The sequence below is a fragment of the Hippopotamus amphibius genome, chromosome 2, assembly GCF_030028045.1.
Source record: "Hippopotamus amphibius kiboko isolate mHipAmp2 chromosome 2, mHipAmp2.hap2, whole genome shotgun sequence".
Lineage (NCBI taxonomy): Eukaryota > Metazoa > Chordata > Mammalia > Artiodactyla > Hippopotamidae > Hippopotamus > Hippopotamus amphibius.
In genome coordinates, this window is record NC_080187.1 from 134,346,046 (window position 1) to 134,353,544 (window position 7,499).

Here is a 7,499-nt window from a genome sequence, read left to right on the forward strand (position 1 = left end):
AAAGTACATATTAGTTAGCACAACATGTCCCCAGCAAGTATGGAGACCCAGGCACTGCCAACAGCTCCTGGTGGACACTAAGGCAAGAGCTGGGGACATTTGTAGGAACAAAGAGTCGCTCTTAAGGACATGAACTTGATCAAGCTACAGGGGTTCATGTCTTGCCTTTGTGACTTACTTGCTCTGTGACCTCAGCCAAGTTACTTAAGTTCCATGCTTCTGTTTCCTCAACTAAAATTAACTTGGTAATAGTACCCAGATGCTAGGGTTCGGAGGATTACCTGAGATATCTCAGGCTCGTCTTAGCACAACACTTGGTAAAAGTGCTCCGTAAGTGTTCATTATTCTTATACCTTATTACAAAAACTAGGGACTCTTCCACCACCTTCCCCCTCCACATATAGCCAGTATATTCTTCAGCGATGCAATTGTGTAACACTTCATTCAGGCACACCAAAGACAGAACAATTTGATGCATTGTGAAATCTGCTGAGAAAAAAAAAAAAAAAAGTGCAGCAGCTAAAATAAAAGGAAACCAAAACTAGAAAGGAAATGTCTTTAAGTGCGGAGGTTTTGGTGCACAGAATAAATCCTCTCACTGGACGCTAGCCCTTGACTCCCAGCAGAGTCTTGTTGGCTCCGAATCCTCTGAGGTAAATCCTGGAGCATGAAACGCCCTCTCGCTGGTGGCCTGCCAACGCCTGCTCCACAGTCACCCAGGCTAACCTGGCACTGCTCACGGTGGAAGCCTCCCCATCCCGAGGGCCTGACGAACGCTCATGTATTTTCCTTTCTCAGACAACTCCTCAGGCAGGCAGGAGGAGGGCCATTAAGCAATCCTTGCGGTAATTTTTTTTTTCTATTTCTTTGGGCAGTTCATCTAGGGTGACATAATGAACTGTGCTAACAACGAAAAATAAATTCATCCTAGCTGCATCTCTTTCTATTGGGTTTATTTTGGAAATTAACAAACAAACAGAAAAGAAATTCTCTCCTGTGCTTTCCTGATTAAGAATCCATGACTCCCACAATGCCCTCACTCCAGGGGAAATGGAAACATTTGAGTGCTTCTACCAGCTGATTTGCCTTCATGATATCAGATAACTGGTTTTCCTGTTTTAACTGCATGAGCAAGGTTTAGGTGTCATGAGGTCAGAGCGTATGGAATTTTTTTTTTAAATTAAGGGTAAACAATGAAACCCGATAACTTATTCAGGGCCTCTGGCTCAAAAGCAAGCAGTCGCTAATATGAGTCGTATCACATGAATAAAGCATGACACTAAGGGCATAGTTGGCTCAAAATATTTCGGAGTAACTGTAAAACTGGACTATGACCACAGAGCTCAGAATCCTACTCAGGAATTACAAAGAGGTAGGTTTGAAAAAGTTGAACCGTAGGACATGGGGGTCTGCCGGAGTCTTCCAAAGGGATGGTGCCAGCCAGGTGTTAAGACTGTTTAGCCCATCAGTCCTGTGGGAAGAACAGGAAGAGGGCAGAGGGTCAGAATAAGCAGGGTCTTTGTCGTTCACCTCTCCCACCCCCACTCAAGTGTCTCACAGTTCCTGACACGGCTTAATAGAGTTGTGAGAAAAAGAAAGCAAGAGCAAAGGAAAGAAAGAAAGAATCGGCCTCAAGGAGAGGTTTCCCACTCTAAATTTGCTTTGGATGTGCTAGGGCCCAGGGAAATCTATCTAGAGTTTCCAGAACCTTCTCTGCTTTAAGGTCCAGCCTGGTGAGTTTGGATAATGATTAACTGCACAGGATCAAGAATCAGAAAACAGAAACCAACTTGGAGTTCTGGCTCCACCCCTTACTAGTCCTGTGACACTGAGTAGTTCCTCTGTAAGCCTGAGTTTCCTTGGCTGTGAAACAGAAATAATAATAGCAACATACCTCCTCCAGCTGCCGTGAGGATCACAGAAAATCATAGTGCTTGGCACAGTCTCTGATGCACAGTGAGTGCTCAGTCTAGGTCGTTATTTCACTAGTGTTGTCATCATTGCTATTTTGAGTCGACTACCCCAGTTATGGATATCTTTCTATCTGGGACAGGAAATAGGCAGTAAAGAAGTCAGTAGTAGCAGGGTTCAGGCATGGACACTGGGGTTGAGTATTTCAGCATCCTTAGATGCCACCAGCTGTGCTGGCTCTGTCCCTTCAACATGTGTTTTGAGTCCCTTCTTTGTAGAAGACTCAGGAAAGGGTTCTGGGGAGTGTTTCGGGATCCAGGGCACACAGTGATGTCCCTGCCTGACAAGCACTTTGCCTGCACAAGGGATTTCCACAAACGTGGCTGTTCAGTTAGTGGTGTCATGTGAAGCTGGAGATAGCCTCTCAAAATATCAGATTGGCCTCTTTGAATCTGAATTAGCACACACATTATCTTGGCCTCTATTCTCCTTCTCCCCCAAATATAGAGGATAGATAGATAGATGATAGATGATAGATAGATAGATAGATAGATAGATAGATAGATAGATAGATAGACAGAGATATAGTATTTTAATAAAAAACAATTTCAGTTTAAAATCCCTTTTACGTTAAAAATTTAAATATTAATTTAACTGTATTAAACTATGTCTAAGCGAAAGAGTTTTGTCCTGTACATCCCTTGAGGAAAATGTGGTTCCAAAGTTTTAAGCAACATGTCAACCTAAAGCATGAAGACACAGGTCCCATGCTATTTGTCTCTGTACCCAAAGCATTTGTCGGCCTCTGTGAGAACATGGGTGAGTCATGGCTCTTTCATGACTTGGCATACAACTTTGGCTTCAACTTTAATTTTTTCTGGTATAAAAGAATATTAAGGCCAGAAACTGAATGATGGTCTAGGACCTTACATTGACTCCCCCAACCAAGCTGCAGAATATATTCTTACATTTGCAAAAGAGAACATATATCTTAGATATCTCTCCTAATCACTTGCCTTTGTTAGGCCAAACCAAAAAAAAAAAAAAAGAGAGAGAGATCAGGTAAGATAGATAAACAGATAGGCTAGTAAACCCAGATATTGAACTCATTCATTAAGAATATTTGGAAGAAGGGTGTAGGCTCAAATTGACTTCTTCATGTCCAGTAAGTCATGGCTTCAAGAGGCAGAATTATGCTGGGCTCCAGGGAGGCCTATTCTAGTAAATTTTCCTTTCCACTTGAAGCTGAGTGTCCCTTGGTCTCCTGTCAGTTATAGAGACATGGATGGATGAATGGAGGGCCACTGGGGCTTTTGTCTTCAGGTGCAGTCAGAGCCCTGCAATTATTTTTCTGCACCAATGGGGGGATGAGCAGGGGAATCTTAACTCTGATCTTTAATTTCCACTCATTTTCAACAGAGCGATCCTCACCCTGTGTGGGAAAGCTAAAATGTTGTTTCATTTTTATGACTTTCATGGCTTTGACTACAAAAAAAAAAAAAAAAGTTTTAAGAGCTAGTATTGAAAGTACTACATATGTGGAAAGGTGTTTTCTACGGTATCTGTGCGTTGTATGTGCCTGATGCTGAAGGGAGTACTGTAAAGAAAAAAATCTCTCCACACCAGGCGAGCCTCTGCCAGTTTACAGATAGAGCAGCCACCATTATACCCAGCTAGTCCTCCAGGGCTGCCCATAGCCCATAGTCTGGTCCCCATGTAGGGAGGAGGATCCAGGGATATAGATGTTTGGTGTATTCTTGAATTTCTAAGGTCCTCTTTTTAGAACTTCTAAAGCTACGTCAAAGGATTTTATTGAAACGATTTCAACTCTATCTAATCTTTATTGAGTGTTGGGAAAAGAACACCTTCTTTTCCCCAAATAGCTTCCCAAATACTGTCCTTAGTTTTGTTTTCAAAGCAGTAACTGGTACTCTGAGCCCTGATGTCCTCGCTAGTGAACTCTGCCTTAGAACTCAGCCTTCCAGCCCTCCACCCCTCCTGGACTTCACTCAGCTTGCCTGACACAAGCTCTATTTGCTTTATGGGTGACTTTTCCTCTTCCTAACTGCTTCTCCTGGCTGGCTTCTACCCATCCCTCATGCATCAGCTTGAACACAGCTTCCCGCAGGAAATCTTCACAGCCCCTCAACTGGGCCGTGGGCTCTTTACCCACGCTCCCCTGGTTCCTGTGCAATGACTTCCAAGGCACTTCATGCAATTGCTTGTTGATTGCACGTTTCCTGCTCTGAGTTAAGAGACTATTTCTGTCTTACCATTGTATCCCAGAACGCAGCACAATATTTACACATGGTAGGTGCTCATTAACCTTTGATGGAAGTAAAAGAGAGAGAAGATACATAGAGAGAGGAAGGAAGGGAAGGAGGGAGGGAGGGAATAACATGAGAGAAAGGGCAAAAAAATGCATCACTGCAGAGGTATTCCTAATTTGTCATAGCCCCCTCCCCACAAGGCATCTCCCCTCCTCTTTTTCTCTCCCTCCTCTATCATATCTTCATGGAAACACCATAATTAAAATGAAATTAAAATCATTCCTTATCTCAGTGTGTACTCCAATTCAATGTGTCTTTTTTTTCTTTTTTTTGGACCTTCTGGGTCCTGGCTCCACAATTTACATATACAATTTCAAAGCCAATTTACTCAACAAGCACAAAGCATCATGTCTCTCTCACATACATCTGAATAAATAAATGACAAAATGTGTTTTGTTAAAATATAATTTTTCACTTAAGGTTTGAAAATCTTACACACATTTTCTTGTCATCAAGTAAGTCGAACTTGACAATGACATTACAAAACTAAGAAAGACACTGGAAATATTATTTGAGGGTGCAGGTGGAGATGAGGTATATCTTGGCAAAAATCTAGAGAAAATGTGGTTTGGATAGTTACACATTGTGTTTATAATTTTATTTCATTAGTAATAAATGCTAGAGGTCTCCATCTATTTAATGAAATAGATGTCTATTCTATTAAATAAAAAGAAGGCTTGACCCCACCCCCGGGGTATGTAAAAATTAGAACAAAGATATGTGAAATCCCCTTTAGGTCATTTTCTATAGGATAAAAAAAATCTCAGGCTGTATAATGCTGTAAAAGGGAACATTGCACTCTATGTGAATGTGAACTAGATAAAAATTTTTCAGAGCAACTTTCCATTGTCTTCCCTGAATTTCCCTTTTTTTTCTTTTTTGTGCAGAGAAATCAAGATTAAAAAAAATGAGAGCATAGCGCCATGGCATTATAGAGGAGAATAATATGTGTTCATCTGCATTATTGTCTCCATTTTCCACTTTCTCACCTTAAGGAAAGTAGTTCAGGGATGGCAGCGTTCCAGAGCAGGGCAAGAAATTGAGTGCAGTGTAGATTCGCTCATGATGAGAGATTTCAAAAGTTAAAATTACTAAGTCAGAGCTGGAAAATAAGAGAGATTTACTTAGGCATTAAAGATTGGTACTGGGCAGTAAAACTGATAGATCCTTATTACATTGTCCCATAAGAGACTGGGCCACTTAGAGAAGTTAATGCTAAGAAAATTTAAAGCAAGTTATAGGAAATACTTCTTCACCTGGTAGAATTCATTCTGAGGAATTTGCTGCCACAGGCAGTCATAAAATCAATCACTGAGTTGCATTTTTCAAAGGGGCAGAATAACGTATGACCCACCCTTCTGACTAGTTGGGAAAGATAAAAGCCATCAATTCGCCTGCTTCTAGAAGATCACAGTTGATTACAAGTGGGGTCAGCAAAAAGATGCCCCCCACACTTGATCAGGATAATTAAAAAGTGTTTGCCTATGCTCACATGTCCTAGAAGGAAAGTGGAAATAGGACGTAAAGCTCAAATGACCTGATCTAATATGACAAATGTTTGTTGACAGGGACAAAAAATTAAACAATGAAAAAAGAAGCTATTCCAGGAACTAATTATAAATGTTCCCAAAATAATTTTCATAAAAACATTTTTTTCTGATAATATAAATATTACACGTTTTTGTTTTTGAATCTGATTTTCTTGACTAGTATTCTCAGAGTAAATCGGCCAAACTTGAAAACAGTTAACAAGCATGACTTTCTTTTTCCCAGTGGAGAGCAGGGTTTAGTCAGAAGGGATACATGCACTGGAAATGTTAGCAAGGCAATGCTAACTCTGAGGTTGTCATGCAGAAGGTCAGTAGCAAACTCCCTGGATAGAAGCATCACAGTTTAAAATCAGCTTCCTTTTATTTAATCTGCCCCACCTCTTTAACTTTTTTTCTTGAAAATGCAGTGTATTTTCTAGAATTTCACTTCATGCTACTACACGTGCATCAAAAGCCATGTTGCACCTTTGACATCCTGATGTATGAGCTTCTGAAAGAGACACTCAAAAAGGCATTTCAGGGATGGTTGGAGGCTGCCATCTTCATCTGGGGACAAAAGAATGTCACTCAATCTACAAAAAGATAAATTTTGCTTTAAAAAATTACAAAGGAAAATAAAATCCTGATTAAGTCATAATAAAAACTAGTCCTTGAAGTTCAGCAAAGTGTAGCAGTGCTGAAAAGGCAAAGGAAAGACATCCTTGTCACCTCCTGGAAATCAGGAAGTGTTACTGACTTTAACAGACAGTGACCTGTCTAGTTTCATTCTTCAGTTAAAGAAAAAACAAAAGTAAAGATACAAGGTCTGGAAGTTCTTTCATGGTAAACCTCTGTAACTTGTGATAGTAGTTATAAGTTGAGCTTAACTTAAGGACATCTTTATTTTCATAAGCACATTTTATTAAAACATTGTCCTGACCAAAAATCTTAGAAATGAAAGAGTAAATGTCTTATATTAATTTCAGAAGAGTTTTCTATAGTTGCTATGGCACTGTTGGAAGCTCTACAGACATTCCTGAATCAGCTTATGGGACACCTCACCGCTGCAAGCATTCCTTATGGAGGGGACATTCCCTGGAGCCAGGCTCCTTGGGTTTCTGTCCCAGGGAATGCATCACCTGAGTTCCTTGGTCAGGTCATTTCACTCCCCTTGCCTCAATATCCTCATCTATAAAATGGGTAGAACAATAGTGCCTATACCACAGGATTGTTTAAATCAATATAAAGTAACTAAAACTGCCTGGTATACAGTAGTGCTCCATCATTGTTATTTTCCTTCAATCCCCAGAGAGTCTGGGTTTTAAAGGAAATCATCTTTCTCCTAGGAGTACAGGACAGTGGAGGTCATTTCCTCCTCCATGGAGTTGAGTGTAGGAATCGGAGAAGTTTCCACCGTTACACTCTCTCCCCACTCTGGTCCCTACCCTTTCTTCTGCCTTCTCTCCTGTTAGGTTTCTCCTTAAATTCGGTGCTCCACAATCCAGCTAAGTTTGCTCACTCCTCACAGTCCTTGCATCTGCTCTTCCCTTGGCTTCAAATAGTTGCCTCTTTTTTCCCCCCACCAATCCCTGACATGGCTAATTCATAATCATCTGTCAGCCCTCTCTTTGGATGTCATCATTTCTGAGAAGTGCCCCCACCAAATCTGCATTAGGTGCTCCCTGTACACAGCCCCCATCCTTCAGTCACCATCTTTCATTTTCTGCTG

The 7,499-nt window shown here is 40.9% G+C and overlaps 1 long non-coding RNA gene across 1 annotated transcript; it reads right to left on the reverse strand.

Annotated features, from left to right (window-relative positions):
* Positions 1 to 590: 590 nt before the first annotated feature.
* On the reverse strand, positions 591 to 6,330 carry LOC130846502 (uncharacterized). The gene is made up of 3 exons (XR_009051572.1): positions 6,257 to 6,330; positions 5,231 to 5,343; positions 591 to 1,471 (listed from the first exon to the last, which is right to left on the reverse strand). It is a non-coding gene; the product is annotated as an uncharacterized LOC130846502 (long non-coding RNA).
* Between the last annotated feature and the right edge of the window lie 1,169 nt (positions 6,331 to 7,499).